The 26,415-nt window shown below is 38.9% G+C and overlaps 1 protein-coding gene across 5 annotated transcripts in view; it reads left to right on the plus strand.

Annotated features, from left to right (window-relative positions):
- Positions 1 to 430: 430 nt before the first annotated feature.
- FER (FER tyrosine kinase) overlaps positions 431 to 26,415 on the plus strand; it is a 397,214-nt gene continuing 371,229 nt past the window's right edge. For 2 of the 5 annotated variants that reach the window (XM_037032384.1, XM_037032383.1), the window contains exons 1-2: positions 437 to 1,227; positions 21,224 to 21,369. The gene's annotated coding sequence lies outside the window, so the exon portion shown is untranslated. Of the gene's footprint in view, positions 1,228 to 21,223; positions 21,370 to 26,415 lie in introns of all 5 variants that reach the window. The other 3 variants (XM_037032387.1, XM_037032386.1, XM_037032385.1) reach the window with 3 other exon arrangements.

A 26,415-nucleotide genomic window follows, 5' to 3' on the forward strand; every position in this document is an offset into this window, starting at 1 on the left:
TCCCACAAAGTTTTAAAGGGATGTAGGGTGGAGATGGAGCTGGTTGAAGTTAGGTTTGCTCCAGGCAGAGTGTGGTACAACCAAAGTGCCTGGTACGTTAAAAAGTCAGCCACAGGAACACACCCTTGAATTAGTGACTAATACTGTTTCAGATCACCTAGTTATCTTTGTTTAGCTCACATTACTCATTTCCCACTAAATTCTTTTGGCGAAGAACGCTTCAGAAACAGCTTCCCTGGAAACGCAAACCAATTTCGGTTCTTCGCACATTCTAGACTTTTGAAGAGGTAAGGACCACTCACAGGACGCTTTTAAACAGCATCCACAATTCCAGCATTGAGCATGTAGCCTTTTTTTTTTTGGTCTGAGGCTCAGGAATAACAGGGATGGGAAAGATAGCTCCTGCTTTTAAGCAACTCAGAGTGCACTGAGGGAGCGGAAAATCATTCTGAAAATACAATTGATGCAAATAAAGCGTACAGGAAAAAGTCACTGATTCTGAGGGTGAAAAATGCGTATTTAGGGGCCGCGGGTCGCGTTCCCAAAGCCGCTTTCATTCCCGGAGATTTCAGCTCTGGAGATCACCCAGCACCCTGAGGGCTCACTTAATATTTTAATCACGCCTCCGCCCCCACCCTCCGAATTCCTTTCCGGTTGCGGATCCGCCGGGTAGTCCCTTCCAGGCTGTCCCAGCTTATCACACCGGGCCCGGCCACTTCCCGGCCACGGGCAGGCGAGTTTCCCAAAGTTTCCTGTGACGCCGCTGTCCGCCTCCGGGCCATCCCGCCCTCACTCCCACCCGACAGCTCTGCACACAGGCTGGAAGAAGAGCGGGCTACAGCGACCAAGAGAGAAGCGCAAACAGACGGACCACAGGACACCGCCCCAGCCCGGGAGCGGGCTCAGACGGCGGAGGCCGCTCCCGCTGCTCGGCGTTCTCGCACGCCCACCGGGCCTGGAGTCCGAGACCCACCCTCCGGGGCCCTAGCCAATCGGCCAAGCCCCGCCTCCTGGGAGGAGGTGGAGGAGGGGGTTGGGGGCTGGTAGGCAGCACCGCCTTCCGTTCCTACCCATTGGCTGAGGCTTCGAGGGTGCTCGGTGACCGGAGTGCATCTGGATTGGCCGTAGAGGCTTGTGACAGCGGCACCCATTGGCTGTGGCGGCCCCCGTGACGCGGGGTGGTGACTGGCTCCCGTGTCCGAGGGGCTCCTGCTTGTCAGGTTCTAGGTAAGTGAGTTTTGCGCTGCCGGCGGCGGGCGCTGTTGCCCGGGGCAACGCCGTGGGAGGGGGGAAGAGGGGGGAAGGGCAGCGGGGAACTCAAGCTACATTCCCTGCCCTCAGAGGGGTGCCTGGGACTCATCCCTGCCTGTCGCGGCATCGCCGAATGCTCTTCCTCCGCCCTCAGCCACCCCCCCCACCGGCCCCAGGCTGCGGGGTCTCCCGCCCTTACTCCGCCCGTGGCAGAGCATTCTTGGTTCGGGTTTTGGGTTGGGCTGTCTTTTTGGCCCGGCGAGGCCCGACCCTCCCACCAACCCAGGACTGGAGGCTGAGGGGGCGGGTGCCGGCCGAAAAGGGCTGAGGCCAGGGCCCCGCCCTGTAGTGGGGTCGGGGGTCTGCGGGGTGTGGGGTGGCGGAGGAGGGACTGTAGGCACCGCCCATTACTACCGCACCCCCTTCTGTCTGCGTGCTTCTGTTCTGGAGCTGCCCTCCAGCTCTGGTGACTACCCGAACCCCAATCTCTCCCTGCCCCTGGGGCCCTTCAGTCTCTCTTGACCCGTTAGTCCAGGTCTTCTCCCGTAGGTCAGTTTCCTCTCTGCCCGCTTTCATCCCTCACCTTCCATTCCTGGTCCGTCTGCTCCCTGGTCGTTTCTGGGCCAGAGGCGACTCTGAAAAGACTGTCAAGAGACAAACTATGAAGTGTGAAGCTAGTGCAGCAGGGGCAATCTCTGCTCTGTCCTCTCCTTGCCATTTAAGATTGAGGAGGTGTTGGGTGACACCTTTGGGTCAGTCTTCTGCCATTGGAATCTCCTTTTAGAGTCAACTTGCTTCAACAACGCTGTTTGGATTGGTATTGGTAGGGGAACATCACACATGAATTAAGGACTTAACTGTGTTGTCGCTTGTTACTTTGCACATTTGTGATGTCCTTTAGTGCTGTTCAATTCCAAATCTAAAAAATTTTTAAGGAATGTAGCCTTTGGTTTTCCTTTGCCTTATAGTTAAAAAGAAGCTTCAATCTTTTTAATTCGTAAGGCGTGCATATAATCATAGTAATTTCACCGTCACTTTTGACATCAACTACTCTAAGGGGATAGTATACCATTTTTCTCCTTTTCTTTAGGTATTTTATGATAATAAGGAATTTCTCAAATAGAGCCACTGTATATAAAAGTATAACATAAAAAATCAGTAATAGACCAAAACCATTTTCGTGGTTAAAGACTAAAAAGTGCTTTTCATCCTGTGGAATGGGAACAGGATTAAGGAAAAAAAATACTGCAAAAATAGAATTATTTTACTAGTGCAGCATTGTCTTCCTGGTATACCTATTTGGTATTAAAGACATTTGTGAAAAGCCACATGTTTGTCAGTCAATGCAAAGGAAAGCTGAGGATATATTTTATAACCCAGGAACACTTTTTTTGCTAATACCCTGAACCAAAGGAACTATGTTTCCAAAGGTGTTGGGAATGTATTAAAAGAGTACCTGCGCATAGTGGAAATGTTTTGTTTTCTTCCATGACAGACTTTGGTGAAGATCTGTTTCTCTTCTGCACTGATGGTTAGCAGCATTAAACATTCACATGTAATATTATTTAGGGTCCTGTTAATGCAGTTTCTGCACTACTTCAAAGGTTGATGTCAGTAGATTGGAAGAAATAGTCCAAGCTTATGATAGAAAAATCATTTTGAGATATCTTCAACCAGTAGTTAACTATAACTGTGGTCTGTGACTGCTTCAAATTTGCCATTTCTTTTCCACCAGTATTTCACTATGGAAAATTTCAAACAATGCAGAAAACTCAAATTATTCAGTAACTACCCAACTACCTACCCAGCAATAACATTTTTTAAGACAGTTGTTAAATTTTAAGGAATAGAGAAACTGAAATGATAAGTTGGAAAACCAGCATAAATACATATACCAAAATGTTAAGGTGATTATTTCCATTTGTAGATGGGAGTGGTGTTTACGAAAGCTATTGTAACTTAATTCCATGAGACTATTATAGAGCAATCTTGTAAGAAGTCATTTGTAAATCAAGGCCCAGATGATTATGCATTTTGATAATCAGAAAAAAAAAGAAAATTTAATCAACTTGTTATACAAATAGAAGTTTTGTTTTAAAACTGGACTCCTGTGTTAATAGATTCTAGTTTTGTACTTGATTTTTAAATAAGCACGTTTTTTTGAGGACAGGTTCAAGGGACTATAAATTGTACAATGTATTGGTAATATACTTAATATATTGGATCAATCTAAATACGTTATTTTGGAATAAGAATGTGGTTTTGTAATAAAAAAAGCTTAGATATGTGAACTTTTAAAATAACTATTTCATGGAAAAGGAGGTAATTAGAGTGATTTGATAAGGCTCAAAACTTTGTTGGGTGTTGTTTCATGGTATAGCTAAAGGATATTTTAATTAATATTTTAAAATATGTAAGTTCTCTTCATTTTATAATAAAATATGAAATGGCCTCTAAGTTCACATATGTGTTTACTATATTTGTAGTTTTTCCATACTTAGGAAATTTCTGCATTCTTAAGTATTTGAATCCTTGTTTTCAGTTTTAGTTTACCCTAAATCTGTTTTTCATACTTACCTAATTTTTATAGCTAATTTCTTAAATATTGCAGTTAAGAGCTATGTCTCAGAATTTATAGGTCTTTGGATTAACTCATTATTTTTTCATATCTCATTTGTCTCTGGCATGTTTATATATGGTTAATTTACTGCATCACTGAGAGAAATGTGATGAAGCAAGTCACAGTTTTGGAACTTTGGAAAGAATAAGATGTTTCGATATTTTTAAATCAAGGCTCTAGGTATTTTTTCCCTGACTTGCTCTATCTTTCCCTTTCACCTTTCTCTTTAATTTTTATTATGAAAGTTAAATGCTTTAATAAAATAAATTTAGTAAAAAAAACCTAGAGAAGAAAAGTCACCAATAATTTCATGACAGTTAATGCTTTGGAAAATAACTGAAACTCTTGTTTTTTTCTCTAGTATTCATCAGTCATTGCAGTTTTATGATTTTCATTGTGGTATATCTGCACTTGCATCTAAACTTGCAGGAGTTCCTGAACTTGAGACTCAGTTTCCTTAAATTAGAAGAGATCTCCAAAATCTGGAAGAAAAATGGAAAAGAACAAATAGAGGACACATTAAAGTCAGGACAAAAGAATCAGACCCAAGCAATGATCTTTTTCTTATTTCATAAATATAAATATAATCCTAGTTACCCATATGAAACTGCTTTATGTCTGATACAACAAAATTCTCAAGGTTTTCTTTAGAATTCAAAGTATATAGGTAGGAAGAAATTAACTTAGTGCCTTTCTATAAAAATTTTCAAATTTCTTCACCTTTGGAATATTATGTATTCAGCTTTTTAAAATTTAATGTCATGCATAATTTAGAATTATTTCTGAAACATTCAGATATACTTATGAAAGTATGATAAATTTTTAGTCTGTATATTATTATCACTTACTATAAGCTTGACATTGTGTCCTCCTTTAGAAGGTTTTAATTAAAAGACTGGCAATTTTAGTGGAGATGTTTCTTTCTAGGTCACAGAGTGTAGTGATATATTCTTTTTTTTTTGTGCTAGATAAGCTGGGTTTTTGTTAGAGATCTGGAAAATCTTCGGTGGGATGTTGGGCAAGTTATTTAATCTCTTGAAACCAGTTTCCTCATGAGTAAGATGGGGATGATAACTTAGCCTCACATGGTTGTTAGGAAGAAGAAATGAGACAATGTACTGTATTTTTTTACTGTAAGACCCCCCCCCCCATTTGGGAGGAATAATGGTTGTTAATGTGGCTGTTGAGTTCTGTTTACATTTACATTGGTGAAATATTATTTATTTATGCTATTAAATATTTTACCACATTTTTTGCTTTAAAATATTTTTTCCTATTTTCCTCCTCTAAAACCTATGCGTGTCTTATGGTCTGAAAAATACGGTAGGTAAAATGCCTGAATTTAGAATGTCCTCAATTTCTGCTTTAATTTTATCTGTCCTAGTATTGCTGTGTTTATTCTAACATCTTAAAAGTCCCTAAATTTTAGACTTAGGAAATTAAAATAATTACATTAAGTTTACTTAAATGAATGAAATTTGCATTTGTATGGACATAGCTAACAGTTAGAAATACCTGTGATTAGCTGTTATTGTATAGTTCTTTGATTACTCTCTCTCAGTAGGGATAGTCACAAATTTAAGTGCTTTTTAACTCAGAATGTGTCTAGTTTGTCTAAATTCCTGAATTACTTTTCTTTCACCTTAGATAATCATCTGTTGTTAGATTGTTTCCCAGAATTCCTTTCATTTAAACCATAGTTTAGGCCAAAAAGTGGTACAGGAAAACTAAATGTTACTTTCTTAAATCTCTAGTGTTCCTCTCTGCCTTAAACCACATGTAATTTACCTGTTTAAAACTTAAACTGTATTTTCCAATATAATAATACATAAAACTCTTAGTTGAATGTTTTCTGCTTCCTAGTTATGTGTGATTAATTTTTAAGGAGCAATATTCAGTAAACATCCATATTTCAAAATGTCTATTCTATAACTATAGGGTTTTAATTCTTAAAAATACTCAGTTTAAATGCACAGACCAGGCTATAGTTGTTGGGTGTCACGAAGCAGGCACTGAACTGAGTGAGGAGTTAGGAGTTGAACCAGATAGTCTTTATTGCTTCATCCAGCAGTAAAACAGATTTGGCAATCCAAGTCAATGATTCTCAGTATTTTTCTCATCCAGTAAAGGTACTTACGTATGTGGTATATACTAGTGTGCAGTTTCTCGCCATGCTCTCTGTAATTCCATCTTGTTTTCTTCTGCTCCAGAAAGCATATCAGAATACAAGTGATTAAAAATGATATCATTATAGGGATAAACTTGAATGTACTGTGATTTATTGAGGAAAGTGAGTCACTGAAAAAAGTGTGTAACTATTATTAGTAACAAATACTTGAGACACACCTTTTAGTACTACAGTTGAGAACCAAGTCACACATTTTCCTGAAACGAATGCCTCTCCACTTTTTATTTTTATTCTTTTATTTTTATAAGATTTTATTTATTTTATTTTTAGACAGAGGGGAAGGGAGGGAGAAAGAGGGGAGAGAAACATCAGTGTGTGGTTGCCTCTCTCATGCTCCTCACTGGGGACCTGGCTCACAACGCAGGCCTGTGCCATGACGGAATGGAATCAGTGACCCTGTGGTTCACAAAGCAGTGCTCAATCCACTGAGCCGCACCAGCCAGGGCCCTCTCCACTTTTAAAAATCAGTATTGTGATGCTACAGAAGTAAAGATTACTAATTTTATGTTAATTAATAATGAAGAGTCTTACATTTCAAAGTTGAAGTAACTTATAACATGTTTAAAAATATCTGAATAGCAGCACTATGGTCTTTATTGTAAATAAAATAACTATTGTAGAAAAATTGAAATTAGTTTTCTGGTATAAATTATTTTACTTGCAGAAAAAGTATTTCACAGTGGGACAAATGGTTTTAGGAGAAGGGGAAACTCAATACTAGAATATTTATTTATTTATTTTTAAAGATTTTATTTATTTATTTTTAGAGAGAGGGAGAGGGAGAGGGGGGGGAGAAACATCAGTTTGTGGTTGCCCCTCACAGGACCTGTACTGGGTGACCTGGCGCACAACCCAGGCATGTGCCCTGACTGGGAATCGAACTGGCTACCCTTTAGTTCACAGGCCGACACTCCATCCACTGAGCCACACCATCCAGGGCTCAATACTGGAATATTTATGTTCGAGGCATTTAGTATATAAAAATGTTTTTTACATTGGTTTAGAAAAGTATCTTTAAAATTGTATCTTTGCGAATAAGATTGATTTTAAATGCCTTATCCTCTGTGGATGTAGTCTGTATAATATTCAGTTAGATGAAGACAGAAAAACAACATTCAGGCCCTGGCTGGGTAGTTCAGTAGGTTACCAGTTCCAACTCTGGTCAGGGCACAAACAAGAAACAACAATTAAATACATAAATAAGTGGAACAGCAAGTTGATGCTTCTCTTTATTTTTCTGTCTCCCTCTCTCCCTCTTCCCCCTCTCCTTCCCTTCCTCCCTCTTCTCTCTATCAAATTAATAAGTAAAAAGAAAACAATGTTCACAAGACGCTTGATATTGGCAAGTGGCATTTGAAAACTTTGTGGATCTAGGACACAACTAGCTCTATAAAATACAGTCAAATTTAAGTGATTCCTTTAGACCCTTAACAATTGTATGATAGGACTTGAGATATTAAGCTTGTTAAACCATATTTTGGTTTAACAACTTCCAAAATGAAGGCTGCTGTTTTTGCATTATATCATTAGTATATATGCAAGGTTCTTATTCTTGACACTTGTGTCCTGGGGTTTGCAGAACAGGAGTATTTCTAGCACTGTAACAAAGGTGAAGAGTTAGTCCTTGATCACTGTATTGCTTGCTGCTTGCTACCATGTCTTAGGTATGTTGTCTGCTTGGATTTGGAGACTTTTGTAGTTTGTGTCCCTTCTGCTTTCTGAATGCCTAGCTTGGGAGAATTTCTCAAGGTTGTCTTGTTGTTGGTGGGGCTCCTTTGTTAATTTGACATTATAGAATGAAAAATGCATTTGACTATTCTAATCAATTTGGGTAACAGTTGGGTCAGTAGCTACCGTAGCAGCCATACCGTCTCTTACTTCATGAAATGGTTTGTGCAGTGTCCTGACTTTCTCTTGAATTATATTTCCTTCAGAATCACATTTGAATCACATTCAGAACCGGTTCACTCTTGTACTGGTTAATTGTCATTTCAGCTTTCACTGAGGTTTTTAAAATTTTTGCTTTGCTTTGGAACAAAGGAAAGATTTTCAAGCTTCTCCTTTTTGTTTGTTTCAATATAGAGACTTTCTAATGACACAGATTCAGCCACTGTCACATTTCATATCTATTCTGAATATACTCCAAACTAATATATTTTCCTTAAGTACCATCACTTTGTCAGGCCCCTTTACTTTCTATGTATCGAGCAAATTTGGAATAGTAATTAAAGGAAACTAAACAATGCAATTATCTCAGATTGTTATTTTTTTTCCTGTGTTTGTTACTTTATTTATTTTTTATTTAATTGTTGTTCAAGTACAGTTTTCTGTCTTTTACTCCCATCCCAGCCCACCCCCACAGTGCTCCCCACCTCCCTCCCATTTCCACCCCCCTTAGTTTTTGTCCATGTGTCCTTTATACTTGTTCCTGTGAATCCTTCCCCTTTCCCCCTGAAATTCCCTCCCCTCTCCTCTCTGGTCCCAGTCTGCCTGTTCTCTATTTCAGTGTCTTTGGTTGTATTTTGCTTGTTTATTTTGTTGTTTAGGTTCCAGTTAAAGGTGAGATCATATGGTATTTGTCTTTTACCACCTGGCTTATTTCACTCAGCATAATGCTTTCCAATTCCATCCATGCTGTTGCAAAGGGTAGGAGCTCCTTCTTTCTTTTTGCTGCATAGAATTCCATTGTGTAAATGTACCATAGTTTTTGAATACATTCATTTACTGATGGGTCAGATTGTTATTAATGATAAATAAGTAGTTAGATCACTATCCTAATTTATAAACATTTATATTGGAAAACTATATGGATCTTTATCTAGATTTATATATAATAGGAACTTTGTTGTACAAACATGAGGCTGATTTTTTTCTTATTGATATATTTGTATCATTATATTGCATTTGTATAATTATTTATGTATAGTTTTTCACCCCTTCTCAACATTTTAATCTCCAAGATAGAAACAGTTTCTGTCAGTACAAGTTTTTTTTGTAAATTATATGGATTCAGATATTGTTTTTAAGGAGGAGCATTAATATTTATTTAGTGCCTACTGAAAGTTCTAGGTACTTTTGGTATGTTTGTTTTTATTTTTATGACAACCTTGTAAATTGGATAGCTTATACATGTTTTCTTTTTGTGATCTGGAACCAATTTCAGGTCTCATTTATCCAAGAAGACCTAGGATTTGAATTGAGATCTTTCATATGCTAAACCTGACATAAATTCAAATGGAAACATCTGAATATAGAAATCTATTAGCAGACCTGAATTTAACAGCAGGTTTAATTATTTGGGAGTGACAGTAAAGGTCCATGTTGAAATATTTGCAGTTTTGCTGAAATGAATTTCTGTTATTGGTAGTGAGATCCTAAGATGTACCTGACCCTAGCTAACTGCCCAATGTTCACATCTTGTCTTGGCCTGTTCTCTTGAGGTTATCCTGTATTATAATTCCTTTTAGGTGGTAGTATGTTGTCTCTTTGTAAAATATTTTTCTGGAAAAAAAAAACCCAACCAGCCGCTAGAAGTGAAGTAAAAGTAAAGAGGCATGAGAAAGTTGTGGATCTTAGCCAGAAAATGAATGTTCCTTTTTTAACTTTTTGAATAATTTAAAAAGGAATGTTTAATCCAGTATCTTCGATCCGGAGGTGAATCAATCCACCACACCTTCTAGGGAAACAAAAGTTGACTTGTGAAACATTTATTATTGAGTGTTCCAGTGCTGACAAAAATTTGCATAGTTTTTAGGTGGATTTCTTGAAAATGTCAGGGATGTTATATGCATAAATCCTGTTTTGCTACCCTTCTCTCTCACCCACAACAATAATATTTGAAAGAGATTTGACTGTTTATAAATAGCTGATACTTTTCAGAAGTTAATGTCATTGTTAAAAATATCTTAAAATATTAACATAAATAACACTCACAGGGTAATATAGGTGTCCTTTTCTGAGTTTCACAATTGATAATAACAGAATAGTAGCTAGACCCAGGTGTTGGCCTCTTCTGAGGTTCTGATTTCTTATTTATGTTTTGGATCATGACTTACCCTGTGATTGGAATAGGCATTCTGTAATCGAAGTGACAGCTTAGTTAGGAACACTTACTATTATATACAGTAATAATCATGGTTTCTGAAAGAGGATATGATAGTAAAGAAATAGACATGTCCTGGAGATAGCCTGTATTATAAAAATAATGCAGAAATGCTCTGTGTCACGCAGAGGCGAGTTATTGCAGCAATGGGACAGTAGGAAGGCATAGGGTTCTTCCTTTTTTGGTCATTCAACAAGTGTCGATAGAGCACTCACTCCAGGTAAGGACTTACCTTATAGTTACAGATAATTATAAAGCATAGGGGAGTTTCAGACTTTTTGTCGAGAGTATGGTGTAGTGGAAAGAGCATTAGACCCAGGGTATTAGACCCAGACCCTTCTAGGATTGAATCTGTGCCACCAGTAATTAATTGTATGAATTTAGGCAAATAAGTGGCTTTAGTTTTTCCATTTGAAAACTTATATCAGTTTCATCTGGTAACTGGTAATAATATTAGATTTTTAAATTTCTTCTTGAGATCAAAACCCTACTCATACTAGTTTAGGGCACTGGGGTACACAGGAGTGTACTCCCTTCAGGTATAGGCGGATTCAGTGGATCCAAAGAATGGCCACAGGACATGCCCAGTGGCTTTCTCTTGTGTTAGATATACTTTCAGATGGGCTTTCCCCATGTGGACCTCTCTAATGGCTCTAGACTTACATTCTTTCAGTTTAGCAAGCCCAACATAAAAAGAGCTTCTCTTATCCATAGTTTTACCATTGGTCCGGGATTACATCTCATTAAATAAATTGGATCCTATTTCCATCCTTGGCCCTGTGGTCAGGGAGATAGCAGATGGTAGATCAGATCTGGACCAGGTGCTAACTGTTGGAACTGGGAATAGCAACTGTGGTCAGCCATATGGTCTGAACCACTTGGACTCGGAGTCAGGGTGGGTGGGTCACTAAGTGAAAAAGAAGGCACTGTGACCATGGGAAAGGACAGTGAATGCTGGACAATATAACCAAAAGATATTCACTATAATCCTCCCAATGTACAAACATGTCCTCTGTTACATACGTATGCACCCTTGACAAAATGCCCTCACTTAATATAGTGCAAATCTTTTACTTACAACTTTCAGTGCGCTTACCACCTGCCCCCCAACAAAGGAAGACAACCCAAAGACTTTGTTTAATTGCTGTTTCTAACTTTAAGTCTATGATCTCTGGGTCATTCTCTCAGTTTTACTTGAATAAATAGGCCAAGGGTCTAGGAACTTAGGTTAAAATAATATAACTAACTGTAGTAAAACTAGTGTTCAGAGATAGAAGGGAAATAACATAAAAACAGTGAAAACTCTCAATTAGAAAAGAGAAAAAGAAGAACCAACCTACAAAGGTTTTCTAGTCCACAATATATACATATTTTATTGGGCAGGGATTGCAAGTACTCTTTGCTTTGACAGTGGAATAAGATTTTTGAATGACCAGTGTGGCTGTCACTGGTTATTCCTGGGAATGTCTTTATTCTTTTTATTCACAGGAAGGTAAGTACTGAGAAGGATTTCCTTAATGGGGACTGCACTACTTCAGTAGTCCATTTTCTGGTCCTGGGAACCATGTTAGGAATTGAGCAGTACAAATTTTTGTTGGGAATTTCTTAGGCAATACAACTGGTGGAAACTAAGTTTTTATTTATTTATTTACTTTATTTCTTTGCATTTGATCAACCTCTCCCAAGCACCCAAAGCCCAAGTTCTAGTCGTTGAATCTAACCATTACCTGGTATGTCTCTAAACAACTTTGACCATTAGCCTAATCCAGTGGTTCTCCAACAGGGAGCATTTCATACCTTAGGGGACATTTGGCAATGTCTGGAGACATGTTTGCTGTCACATTGGGAAGGATGGAGCTGAGTAGGCAGATCATATGGCATCTAGAAGGCAGACTCCACAGTACTGTTAAGCATCCCATATGACAGACCCCAACAACAAAGTTTTCCAGTTCAAAAATCTGTAGTACTGAGGTTGAGGAATCATGGAAATCCTAGTCTTCTCAATTTCCTTCTTGACTTTAGTCTATTGGCCATTCAGAGCAACTTCTTGAGGTAACAAACACAGATAATTTGTCCCTGCCTCTGGTATATGTCATAGTGGGTGGTTCTTTATGATGGGTAAATACCTTCTTTGCTAGAATGCTTGAGGAGTAGCCTAGAGCATTAGGCTCCTCTCACTTTTTGTTTTTGTGAGATTAAGGGCCTAATTTTACTTTAGGGATATTTGATTTTCAACCTCGTAAATTGCAATATTAGCTATCTTGGATTTGTAATGAAAGACTGAAAAGATTTTTCTTTTAAGACTTCACTCAAAGTATGCTTCTTTTTTGAAGGAACTCTGAAGAGTACTACATAGTAGGCAATATACCAATATTCTAACATTTTTACTGAGTAGCTTACAATTCTATCCTAAGTAGACACATAGCCTGATTTATAAGAGTTAGCAATTTACCAGCTGTATTTGCTTCTGAAAAAAATCCTGACTCTTCACTCTGCAATAGAGGGATTCCAGATACCAGATTCTTTCACTTTCTGTTATTGATTCAGTTCTACATTTTAGGCTGTCACTTGTATTACCTCATTTTGGCATACATTTTTATATTCATTTGGCTTCTTTTGGATGACATTGATAGAAACTCAATTTAAAAAAGTTAATCCTTTCCATTTCTGTAAGTGGTAACACTTTCCTTGTTTTTGCTCAGATCCCACACCTTGAAGTTATTCTCCACTCTTTTTCTTTCACTTCCCCAAGATAATCTTTCAAAATATTCTATTGACTTCAAAATATATTGGAAATATGCCAGTTTGCTCACCACCTCTGTTAGGGTCAGTCTGGTTCAACACCACCTTTTCTCTCCTACATAACTCCTAACAAGTCTCCTTGCTACTACTGTTGCTCTCAGAACATTAGTGTCACCCTTTTTGAAAAGTAAAGATTGCTCAGAATCTTTCAGTAATGTCCCGTGTAATTTAGAGTACAAGCTCAGAGTCTTTCAAATGTGCTAGTGTTGTGGTCCTGTTCTCCTCATGCAGGATCTTTCTCTGAACTCGGATTTTTCTATTGTCTCTACCCCTCACTCCTTGCAGGCCTCCGTTCTCTTTCTTAAATAGGTGCTTTATTACACTTACTGTTCTCCTGGCCTGGAATGCTCCTCTCCAGATATCCATATGACCTACTTCCTTGTCTCTTTTAGGTCCTTGCTCAAATATAACTTCATCTGTAAAGTTTTGAATCGCCTGACAATAATTTGAAATCTTCTATTTCCTCCATACTTTTTGTTACCTTTTCCTGCTTTCTCTTTCTTTATAACACTTATCACCACTTAATACTGTGCATTTCACTTATTTTGTACTTTGTTTCTTTTCTCTAGAATATAATCTTGATAAGGGCAGGAATTTTTGTTTTGTTGTGTAGGAAATGCATGGCACATAGCTTAGTACACTCTCAGTGAATATTTGTTGAATGAATTAATAAGTAGAAAAATAATCTACTGCCTCATGTAACTGTTAATTCTGAAACACTGATGGGAAGAGAATACCCTGCAGAGGGAGGGAGATTACTCATTAAGCAAATTTCTCCAGGGGAGACAGGGAAAGTATCTAGGTTTATACTGGAATATATGCGAATATAAATGAATATATAAAGTTGTAAAATAATAAACATAAGTTAAAAAAGAATATTAGTGAATGTTTTCCAGGGCAGGGAAGGAGAGGGCTTTATTTCTCCAAAGCTCATTGGAGGTCTCAACCTGTAGGGACACACTGTCTCTACTTCCCAAGGCTGTCTATCATGCAAATATCCTTATAGAACCTTTTGCTCAGGAGGCTCTGACTGTGCAGCAACAAGAGAAATCCAGAGAGAATTGTTTCCCAATAGTCATTCTAAGATTTCAGCGAGTATATCTATTCACACCTCAACTCAGGTGTGATTAGATCTAGGGGCAAAATGTTCTCAGAGTTTTCTTCACATCTCTTTTCATCCCTTAGCAATTATTTTCTCTGGTTGGTTCACTGTCAAGTAGATACTTACGTTCTTTCAGTTTAGCAACCTCAACTGAAAGATAACTTTCTGGGTAGTTCTTGCAGAATTGAGTTTTGTCAGTCCTGTTGTTAGAACAGACCGAGGAGGGCGCCAAATGATATAAAAGACGCCCCCCTCTTTTTCTCCAGGGGCTTCCTTTCCCGTACTAGGTTCACTTTGCCCATTGCCGGAAGAAAGACGTCTCTCAATGCCAGAAATTGGTGAAAAGGAAAGTAATTATGTATTTAAAAGTTATACAGACTAAAGATCTTTAGAATATCCAAAGATGCACACAGTCCTTCCTTTGCCGTCTGCCCAGTCCAGGGTACTGTATCTCAGGAAAGAAGTAGAAGTCCAGTGATTCAGGCTCCCGGCACCATCCACGTGGCAAAAGGGAGCACTTCCAAAGCTTCGTGGCCCTGACTCTCATTCAAGCCTCGTGGGCCTGAAAAGATGCCAAGATGCCCGGGTTTAAACCCCAGCGCCAGTATTTCTCTGCAGCCTCATTACTGGCTCCTCCCACAATTGGCCACAGCTGCCAGCATTCTGGGCAGGTGTGGCCCTGTGGTGTGGAGTCAGTCATCTCCAAGCTCTTCTGGACCCCATTGCAAATCCCTATTTGGGGTCCTCCTCTTGGCTGCACCCTGTTACTCTATTGGGTTACATACCCATTCCTAAACTGCCGCTTGCAGGGGGGAATATGCTGATTGTACAGACCTGGGTGGGTCATGCACCTATTCCAGGAACTTTGTGCCCATTCCAGGAGGTTGGAAGTGGAAATGATTAGTGCCACCCAACATGGGTTGAGAATAAGAGAAGGGTAGTTCAACAGAAAAAAATTGAGAGGCTGCCACCAATAGAAAAAGAGTGAAAAATAACATAGATCTGTTACTGACATGCCATGAAACTCATGCACATTTGAAAAAAAAATCTTATTGTATATAGGCAGTTTTGCCTCATCTATTTTTCACCTAACATCACCTTGTGAACAAGGGATTTTCCTTGAAAACACAATTTTAAATGGATGCAAAGTTATATTTAAATTTGTTGCTTAATTTTAGAATTTTGGTTTGTCAGAATTAAGTTGTGGTTTGTTATTTATTAGAGAAGTAAGAGGAGTAGAGGTGGGACAGAGAAGTAGGACCAGGACTAGGCTGAGGCATGAGAGATGCCTAGGACACAGAATAAGACTTTTACAGTGGCACTTGCACAGCCCCAGGAGTGAATGTGTCCATCAATTTTGCACCCTAGGTGCCTCTCTTGCCTCATTCTAGTTCTAGTTGCGAGGAGAAGCACAGTTAAGGAATTGGAACTATATTTGATTATGAGTATGAATTAGAGATGGCTACCTGTGTAGTTGGGGAGGTTGGTGGGGGAGATTAAGGTTCACCAGAAAGTCATTATTATACATTTTTAATTCATCTACAGAAGGCTTTGATGAGTTTTGATAAGGATAATAATGCCTTTGAAGTAATACAAGGAATTTTAAATCATAGGTTTATAGTAGGTTAAACAAATAAAATGATCCATTTAGAGATTCTACCAAGGAAGTTGTTACTTATTTTTAACCCCAATTATTTCATTATCAAGCAGAAAAATACTGTTTTTCTTTTTCCTTGAAAAATATAATGTAGAACTTCCACCAAGATGGAGGCATAGATGGAAACACTGTGCCTTCTCCCACAACCAAGTTTGACTACAAAAACAGTTTTGGAGAACTAGGACACACCCAAAGACCAGAAAACGGAATTATACGGAAGTCCAACAGCTGCGAACTGTTCAACGGGGACGGTAAGAGAGGCGGAACCAGCAGCGGAGCTCAGTCGGGCAGGACAGATCCCCCGACCTAGGCTCTAGGCGCACGGGCAGCCCACAGCCAGTCGGGGTGCGGGGCAGACTGACCAAGGTCGGACATTCGCGCACAGTGAGACGGACCACGCAGGCCCCAGGGGACGAACCCAGTGGTGGAGGGCTGACAGCGGTGGCACACTCGAGTGCAGTGGAACGAAACACGTGGGCCTGGTGACAGTGGTAGCTGCAGTGCCGGTGGTGGTCGCAGCAGCAGGCAGCAGAGGGAAACCATTGTACCTCTTTGACCCCGCCCCCACATACAATGTCACAACCCAGGGACTTAGTTGCCCTGTTCTAGTGAACACTTTAGGGCTCTGATCCTGCTATGGAAGAGGCACAAACAGCCCAAAAGATGGTGCAAAAAGAACTCAAAGTCCCAGAGCCAATAACTCTAAGCGACCGAGAAATTGCCAGCCTCTCAGAAGCACAATTCAGGACACTATTTATCAGGATGCTCACAGAATTGGTAGATTACAGTCACAAATTAGAGGAACATATGAAGGGAATGAAGGGAGATTTCATAATTGAAATGAAGGGAGATGTCCAGGAAACCAATAGTGATGGAAAGGAAACTGGGACTCAAATCAATGGAATGGAACAGAAGGAAGAACGAAACATCCGACCAGAAAGGAATGAAGAAATGAGAATTCAGAAAAATGAGGAGAGGCTTAGGAACCTCCAGGACATCTTTAAACGTTCCAACATCCAGATTATAGGGGTACCAGAAGGGGGAAAGAAACAGCCACGAGTGGAAAACTTATTTGAACAAACAATATAAGAGAGCTTCCCCAGTCTGGCAAAGGAAATAGACTTCCAGGAAGTCCAGGAAGCTCAGAGAGTCCCAAAGAAGTTGGACCCAAGAAGGAACACACCAAGGCACATCATAATTACATTAGCCAAGACTAAAATGAAGGAGAGAATCCTAGAAGCAGCAAGGGATAAGGGGACAGTCACCTACAAAGGAGTACCCATCAGACTGTCAGCAGATTTCTCAAAAGAGACCTTACAGGCAAGAAGGGGCTGGAAAGAAGTATTCCAAGTCATGAAATCCAAAGACCTACAGCCAAGATTGCTTTATCCAGCAAAACTTTCATTTAGAATGGAAGGACAGATAAAGTGCTTCTCAGATAAGGTCAAGTTCAAGGAGTTCATCATCACCAAGCCCTTATTATATGAAATGCTAAAGGGACTTATCTAAGAAAAAGAAGATGAAAAATATGAACAGTGAAAGGACAGCAAACTCACAGTTATTAACAACCACACCTAAAACAAAAGCAAACCAAGAGGACAGCTAGATCAGGAGTGGAACCATAGAAATGAAGAACACATGGAGGGTTAGCAACAGGGGGGTGGGAGGGGGAGAAGGGGGGAGAAGGCACAGAAAATAGCATAGATGGTAGGTAGAAAATAGATAGGGGGGAGGGTGAGAATAGTGGGGGAAATATAGAATCCAAAGAACTTGAGACACGTGGTTATAAACTAAGGGGGGGAGAATGGTTGGGGAGGGAGTGTGCAGGTGGAGGGGAATGAAGGGGGGAATAGAACAACTGTAATGGTATAATCAATAAAATATATTAAAAAAATATAATGTAGAAAAGAGACTCGAGTTGGAGGGTGATATATAACACACGGGAACTCTGTCTTCTTGAACAAGACCCTTGATGCTGCTCCGTGTTGGCATGGAATCCTATTTGATCCCATTGATGCTGTCATTTTGTTTTTAGATCTTTGAAAATAACTGTTTCTTTATCACAGTGAGAGACCAATACATGGAATTTTAGATATCTTCCAACTATCTTTGCTGATAGAGAAGGGAGGCTAAACAATTTCAAATTAAATGGATTGCCCAGTAACTTTGGGGGTCTGTCTTTAAAAAAATATTTATTGATTTTAGAGAGAGATTGGAAGGGAGAGTGAGAGCAGGGGTGAGAGAGAAAGAGAAAGAAGCATGGATTTGTTGTTCCACTTATTTATGCATTCATTGGTTGATTCTTGCACATGCCTGACTGGGGATTGAACCTGCAACCTTGGTGCACAGAGATGACTACTTTAACCAGCTGAGCTACCTGGCCAGGGCCTGGGGGGTCTGTCTTTAGAGTGGGATTAGGTAACATACGTAATGTGTACATTCAGGTATATACTCACTATATTTTGTTCTTTGGGAAATCTTTATAAGTAATACTGTTTACTGTATTTCTGGGGGTTCAATTGAAGAAACTGTTGAATGCAGTATGAAAGAGAAGTCATGATTAATTTTCAAATTTAAATATTTTAAGTCATGAATTATCATTTAATACAAAAATTCTTTTGAAGTGTGTTTTATTGATTATGCTATTACAGTTTCCCAATTTGTCCCTCTTTATTCCCCCTCTGCCCTGCACCCCCCAACCCTCCAGCATTCCCCTTGCTTTAGTTCATGTCCATGGGTTGTATTGGTAAGCTCTTTGAATTCTGCTTTTCCTGTACCATTTTTGACCTGACCCCATCTATTTTATGCCTACCAATTATGTTTCTTCTTCCCTGTACCTTTCCCTCCTGTTCCTCCCCTCTCCCTCTCCATTGAAAACCCTCCATGGGATGTCCATTTCTCTGATTTTGTTTCTGTTCTAGTTGTTTGCTTAGTTTTTGTTTTCATTGTTTTTCTTTTTCTTTTTTAGGTTCCTTTGTTGATAGTTGTGAGTTTGTTGTCATTTTACTATTCATAGTTTTTTATCTTCTTTTTTTCTTAGATAAGTCCCTTTAACATTACATATAATAATGGCTTGGTGATGATGAACTCCTTTAATTTGAGCTTATCTGGGAAGCACTTTATCTGCCCTTACATTCTAAATGATAGCTTTGTGGGATATAGTAATCTTGAATGTAGGTCCTTGCCTTTTGTGACTTGAAATACTTTTTTCCAGCCCCTTCTTGCCTGTAAGATTTCTTTTGAAAGAAATCAGCTGACAGTCTTATGGGCACTCCTTTCTAGTTAATGCTCTCCTTTCCTCTTGCTGTTTTTAAGATTTTCTCTTCATCTTTAATCTTGGGTAACTTAATGATGATGTGCCTAGTTGTGTTTCTCTTTGAGTCCAACTTCTTTGGGACTCTCTGGGCTTCCTGGACTTCCTGGAAGTCTATTTCCTTTGCTGGATTGGGGAAGTTCTCCTTCATTATTTGTTCAAATAAGTTTTCGATTTCTTCTCCTTCTGGCACCCTTATAATTTGGGTATTGGAACATTTAAAGTTGTCCCTGAGGTTCCTAAGCTTTTCTTCATTTTTTTTTTGAATTCTTGTTTCTTCATTCTGTTCTGGTTGGATCATTATTTCTTCCTTTTGTTCCAAATCATTGATTTTAGGCCCCGTTTCCTTCCTATCACTGTTGGTTCCCCAAATATTTTGCTTTATTTCACTTTGGATATCTTTCATTTGCTCTTTCATTTTATAACCAAGCTCAATCAGTTATGGGAGCATTTTGATTATCAGGGCTTCAAATTCTCCATCAGGTAGGTTGGCTGTCTACTCATCACTTAGCTCTCTTTCCAGAGTTTTACTCTGTTCTCTGATTTTGGCCCTATTTCTTTGTCTCGGAGCACCTGTTATGTTGTAATGGGGTGGGGCCTTAAGTATTCACCAGGGTTGGGCAACCCTCCTTGCTGTGCTGTAGCACTGCCTGTGTGGGGAGGGCCAGAGAGGGAACAATGCAGTTTCCCTGCTCGTCTCTAGCCCACTTCCCAACGCACCGAACCCTTGTGTGAGACTGGGAGTTTCTTGCTTGGTGGCAACTCCGCTGTAGTCCACAGTCAGCTCTGAGTCTCAGTGTCCAGTTCAGCCAGCCCTGACCACACTGTCGGCTGCCTTGCTTGGGGTTCTCTCCATCTGCCCGTCTTACTGGTCTGATTGGTCTGGTTAACTGTTTCTTTAATTCCTTGGTTGTCAGAGTTCCATGCAGTTTGATTTTCTGGCACTTCTGGTTATCTATTGATTTTAGATTGGTTGTTATCCTCCCTTTGGTTGTGCAAGGAAGTGAAATGTTTCTACGTATGCCTCCATCTTGGTTGGAACTGCTGTTTTCTTCTGAGTTATATAAAAATTCTTGTCAAAGCCTTACTTTACACCAAAGAGTACAAATGAGAGAAGGCTGCATTTCACCTTGGAATTTTATTCCTTCAGTAATCGCTTGTTTGGTGGCTACAGTGTTCCAGGTATTGTGTAGGATGCTGCTGTATTAGGATAATAGTCCCTGTCTTCATATCAGAGTTCAGTGGAAGTAGAGGGATATAATAACACTTTAATTGCATGTAGATTAGATTTACAACCAGTTCTAGCATTGAGAAGCTTGTCAAATTTAGAAGAGGATAAAATGCTGGTCTGGGGGAAGCGGGGCAAAGGAGGAACCCTTTGAGAATGGGTAAAAAGCATAAAAGAATAGAATTAGAAGATATTTCCATGTTTGGTCAGTTTACTAACCAGAAGGAAAGGAGTAATTTTACTGGTAACATCAATGAAATGTCCTCTGATTTGTATGAAATTTAAGGAAGTAAGAGAAATGACAGGAAACAGAATAGGGAAATAAAAATGAGGAGCTTGAGAGAAGGGGTTAGCTGAGTGTAAACCAAGAAGCTGAGATTAGAAATATGAGGGTGTGAGGCAGAAAATGAGAAACTGGGAGAGGGCTGTAAACTGCATATACTTGAATTGACATCAGTGATAAGAGAGACCAAGACACATCTTAGGAATTCTAGTTTCAGGGATTGAGAGAATAGCTGATGCAAGGGTCATACTTTGGCATACTGTTAGAGAAAGTATGTGTGCCAGGAGAATCCTTCCCAAACCTTCCCAGCTTCTGCAAAAGTTTTCTCACATAGTTAATTACTTCTTCAGGCTGTAATATTTTAACACGTGTAGTTGCTTCTTCTGATGTGCTTCAAACTTGAAATTAGTTTTATGCTACGAACATGGAAAAAAGCATGAATTACCTATTTACAACTCAGGAAATAGTTTAGAAGAGAAGGTAAGATACATTTCTCATTGGGAAATTTGTGGGAAGGAAAGGGAGAGAGTAAGCAGGGGATAAAGTTAAGTAAGTCCAGCATTCTTATTCTTAATGTGGTGAACGGGAGAAAATGCCACATTTGACTTCCGTTGAGCCTTTTTTACCATTTTTTTTTTGTAGTGTACGGTTCTGACTCTCTGAATTTCTTCTTGTAGCTCCTGTTTTCTGACTAGACCTGTGACCATACCTGTGAGACTTCACTGAAAATTTTATCAAGTGTCTTCCTCATCCCTGGTGTATAATCCTTCAACATGGACCTGTTGCTTTAGCTAAGACATGATCAGCAATGAATAGTAGGAAGGTAGGATTACATTACTCCTCTTAGTAAATTACTAAAATAAAAATAAAGCAGTTATTTTTATTAGTAAATAATTATTAACATAATTACTTTTTCCTTTGAAAGTTTTGATTTGTCCTGATGTTGTAGTGTTTATGTTATTCTCCTATCTGGGCAGGCTATAATCATTTTATATTTGTGTTATTTATCTAACTGAATTCTCTATCATTTGGGATGTAATCATCATCATTATTTTTAATTAACACTTATAATCAACAGAATCTCAATCCATATGTCTTTTGCAGCTGAGGTGCCCATCAGTCCTTTATTTTCAACTGCCTGGCACTAAAGTCAAATATCTTAGTTTTCTTCTTAAACACTTGCTCCTTTTTCTGGTTTATGTATTTCTATTTGTAGTGTTATTAGTCCCATGTTCAAATATAGTCATATATTCATTTACTATTTCATTCATTCATTTGATGTATATTGATAGGCTTCTATTAAGTATCAGACAGTTTGCTGCTTTTTGGAATATAATGATGATTGAAGTCGATATCCTGTCCTTATAGCTTATTGTAAAGGGGGGCGGGTTTAAAAATAAACTGGCAAAATAATTATAAATGCTGATAAATTTTGTTAAGGAAAGCAAAAAAGCAAATAATTTGGTGATAAGGAGCTATTTTAGAGAGGGTGATTACAAAAAGCTCTTCTAAGAGTTAGTGTGTAAGATGAGTCCTATGAAGGAGCTATTTTAGTAGTGGGGGGGTGTGTATGTGCGTGTGTGGTAATTCTGGTGCGGAAAGCATTCTCATTAAAAGGGATGGTAAAGCGAAATAAGTTAAACAAGAGAAAGACAGGAACTGTATGTTTTCACTTACATGTGGAATCTTAAAATGCTAAATTCAAAGAAATAGGAAGTTAAATGCTTGTTGCCAGGGGCTGGAGAATGGGGTAAATAGGGAGAGGCTGGTCAAAGAGAACAGACTACCAGCTATAAGATAAATAACATTTGGGGATATAATGCATAGCCTGGTGACTATAATTGAACAATAGTAATATAATGTAATATACACTTAAAGTTGTTTATAGAATAGATCTTACAGGTCTTAAATGTTAGCTTAAATGTTAGCTTAAGGTTGCAATTGTAACCTTATGGTGGTAATCATTTTGCAATATATATATATGTGTGTTCAATCATTACTTTGTACACCTAAACTTACATCTGTTATATGCCAATAGTATTTCAGTAAAACTGAGGAAAATAAAAGGAAGGAATAGTGGGTACAATGACTTTGAAGGGGAAAAGAGCTTGGTGAGTTTGAGGGACAGGAAAAGTCACAGTGTGGCTGACTTAGAAATGCAGAGGTAAGTGGAAAGAGGTTATAGAACTACGCAGTGCTTTGAAGGCTTTGGCAAGAGGTTTATATTTTATTCTGAATGATATCAGCTGCTGTGTAAGGAATGGATGGTCTGGGGGTGAAAGAGAATGCAGGCAGTTTTAGGAGCTGGGGTGAGAGAGAGTGGTGGCCTGATAGGGTAGAGCAACAAAAAAGAGATAGATGGATTTGAGATGTACTTTTCTGAGTCAGGATTTATGGAATTCCTGGGTAGTTTGGATGTGGAAAGAGAGATCATGCTGAAGGAACTCCGAGATTTGTGGACTTTGAGCCACTGGGTATGCTGACATTATGTACGGAAACCTTTTAGACAACTCTCTTATCCATTATGTCAAGGAATGGTTATTTTGCCAAAAGGAAAATTTATTACAGTGCTAGAAATAATGTTAGTATTGGCAATGAAAACATCTGGAAAATTTGTACTGTGTACTAATTAATACTTTCTTTTGCTTTTCTCCTTAAAATTTACTTTATATGAGAGTTAATTATAAATTTAATTTCATTTCACTTCAGAATTTTCTGGAATGAAAATAATTTGCTATACTTGTATAAAAGTATATTTTATTGATTATGCTATTACAGTTGTCCCAATTTTTTCACCTTTGGCACCTCCCACCCAGTACCGCCCTTCCCTCCAGCAGTCCTGCCTCTTACTTCATGTCCATGGGTAGTGTGTGTAAGTTTTTTGGCTTGTCCATTTCCTATACTATTCTTAACATCCCCCTTTCTATTTGGCTCCTACCAATTGTGCTTCTTAATCCCTGCACCATTTCTCCCATTCTTCTCCTTTCGTCTTCCAGCTGATAGCCCTCCAAATGATCTCCATACCAATGCTTCTGTTCCTGTTCTGGTTGTTGCTTAGGGTTTTTTTTTTCTTTTTTCTTTTTTAGATTCAGTTCTGCTAATTGTGAATTTGTTGCCTTTTTAACATTCATAGTTTTGATCTTCTTCATCTTAACTAAAGTGCCTTTAACATTTTGTGTAATAATGGTTTGGTAATGATGAACTGCTTTAGCTTTATCTTGTCTGGGTAGCACTTTGCCCTTCAATTCTAAATGATAGCTTTCCTGGATAGAGTAATCTAGGTTGTAGGTCCTTGCTTTTCATCACTTTGAATACTTTTTGCTATTCCCTTTCCCTGCAAGGTTGCTTTTGAGAAATCAGCTGATAGTCTATGGAAATTCCCCTGTAAGTAACAAAATGCTTTTATCTTGCTGCTTTTAAGATTCTCTCTTTATCTTTAACCCGTGGCATTTTAAGTATGATGTGTTTTGGTGTGGTCCTCTTTGTATCCATCTTGTTTGGGACTCTCTGTGCTTCCTGGACTTGTATATCTATTTCCTTCACCAAATTAGGAACATTGTCTTTCATTATTTTTTCAAATAGGCTTCAATTCTTGCTCTTCCTCTTCTCTTTCTGGCACCCCTATGATTCGGGTATTGGTATGTTTAAAATTGTCCTAGAGGTTCCTAAGCCTGTTCTTATTTATTTGAATTCTTTTTCCTTCCTTGTGTTTCAAATCATTGACTTTAATGATTCTTGGCTTCCTCTCCACTGTAGGTTCCCTGGAGATTGATCTTTATTTCACTTAGTGTAACCTTGATTTCTTCCCTTATGTTTTTCCCCCTCAATGAGTTCTTTGAGCATCCTGATCATTAGTGCTTTGAACTCTGCATCTCATAAGTAGGCTATCTCCATTTCATTTAGTTTCTTTTTTTCCCCCTGGGATTTTGTTTTGTTGTTTCATCTGAGCCATATTTCTTTGTCTCCTCAAACTGGCAGCCTCCTAGTGTTTGTTTCTATGTATTAGGAAGAGCTGCTTTTACTCCCTGGCTTAGTAGTGTGGCATCTGTAGAAAAGGTACCTCTAAATTGTATGGGACAAAGCCTTAGGAAATTGCCAGGGCAGGAAACCTGCTTCACTGCTTTGTGGCTCTGTGTGTGTGTGTGTGGGGGGGGGGAGTGGGAGGACTCTGAGAGGGGACAGTACTGCTGTCTGACTTCTGGAGGTTTGCCCAGCACTTGCTCCATTTCCAATCACTTCACCCACTTCTGTATGTGATTGGTAATGCCCCAGTTTCTGTCCTGGTGGTGAATCCCAGAGCAGGTGGATTTGTGTATGTTCTAAATCCATGTGGGCCCTTTAAGTGGCAAAAATCTGGTAGTTTCTTTTGCTGTGCTTACCCCCACTGGTTTTAACAGCCAAAGGTCATGGGGATTTATCTTCTTGGTACTGGAACTCTGGGCTGTGTGGTCTGGCCTTGGGCTTGGATCAGTCTCTCCTCAGGTATCCCTCCTGATATTTATCCACCAAATGTGAATGTGGGACCATTCATTCTATCATCCCTGCCTCTCCATGCCACACTACCTCTCTGTCCATCTCTGCAACTCAGTCCCTCTTACTCATCTGGATGAGTCCCTCTTACTCATCTGGATGAATGTGGCTTCTTTAAATCCTTGGCTGTCGGACTTCCATACAGCTTGATTTTCTGATGGTTCTGGATGTTATTTGTTTTGAGATCTGGTTGTAATTCTTTCTGTGGATGCACATGGAGGTGAAGCGTGTCTACCTATGCCTACATCTTGTCTGAAAGTCCCTGGCTTTTCTTTTATATTGAATTTTAAGTCTTCTTGCCCATGCTCTTCCTTATTTATTTTTATTATATTTTATTGATAATGCTGTTATAATTATCCCAATTTTATGCCTTTTGCCCCCCTGAAGTCAGCAGCCCCCACTTTCTCAGGCAATCCCCACACCTTTGTTCATGTCCATGGGTCATGTGTGTAAGTTCTTTGGGTACTACATTTCCTATACTGTACTTTACATCCTCCCTGGCTATTCTTTAGTTAACTATTTATACTTCTTATCACTTCACCACTTCACCTATTCCCTGGCACCCCATCCTATCTGGAACCATCAAAATGGTCTCCATGTCCAAGATTCTGTCTGTGTTCTTCTTGTTCACTTAGTGTTTTTTTAGGATTCAATTGTTGATAGATATGTATTTATTACCATTTTTTGTTCATAGTTTGGATCTTCTTTTCTTAAATAAATCCCTTTGACATTTCATATACTAATGGTTTGGTGATGATGAACTCCTATAGTTTTTTCTTATCTGGGCACTCTCTATATGCCCTTTGACTCTAAATGAAAGCTTTGATGGGTAGAGAAATCTTGGGTATAGGTTCCTTCTTTTCATGACTTTGAATATATCTTGCCAATCCCTTCTAGCCTGCAGAGTTTTCTTTTGAGCAATTGCTGACTGTCTTATGGGGACTCCTTTGTAGATAACTCCGTGCTTTCTCTTGCAGCTTTTAAGATTTTCTCTTTATCTTTAACCTTTGGCATTTTAACTACGATGTGTCTTGGTATTTGGGACTTTCTTTGGTTCCAGACTTGCATGTCTATTTCCTTCACCAAATTAGGGGTTAAAGAACATTATTTTTTTCAAATAGATTTCTGATTTCTGCCTCTTTCTCTTCTCCTCTTTTCACTTTTATGATGCAAATGTTGTAAAGCTTGAAGTTGTCCCAGAGGCTGATGATGTTAATTCTTTTAGTCCATGAACAGGGTATATGTTTTCATTTATTTGTATTTTCCTTAATTTCTTTTTTCAGTGTTATTACAGGTCTTTTATATCCTTGGTTAAATTTATTCCTAGGTACTTTTTCTT

Source organism: Sturnira hondurensis, unplaced genomic scaffold (genome assembly GCF_014824575.4).
Source record: "Sturnira hondurensis isolate 20B ecotype Veracruz unplaced genomic scaffold, ASM1482457v3 Scaffold0021354, whole genome shotgun sequence".
Taxonomy (NCBI): Eukaryota; Metazoa; Chordata; class Mammalia; order Chiroptera; family Phyllostomidae; genus Sturnira; species Sturnira hondurensis.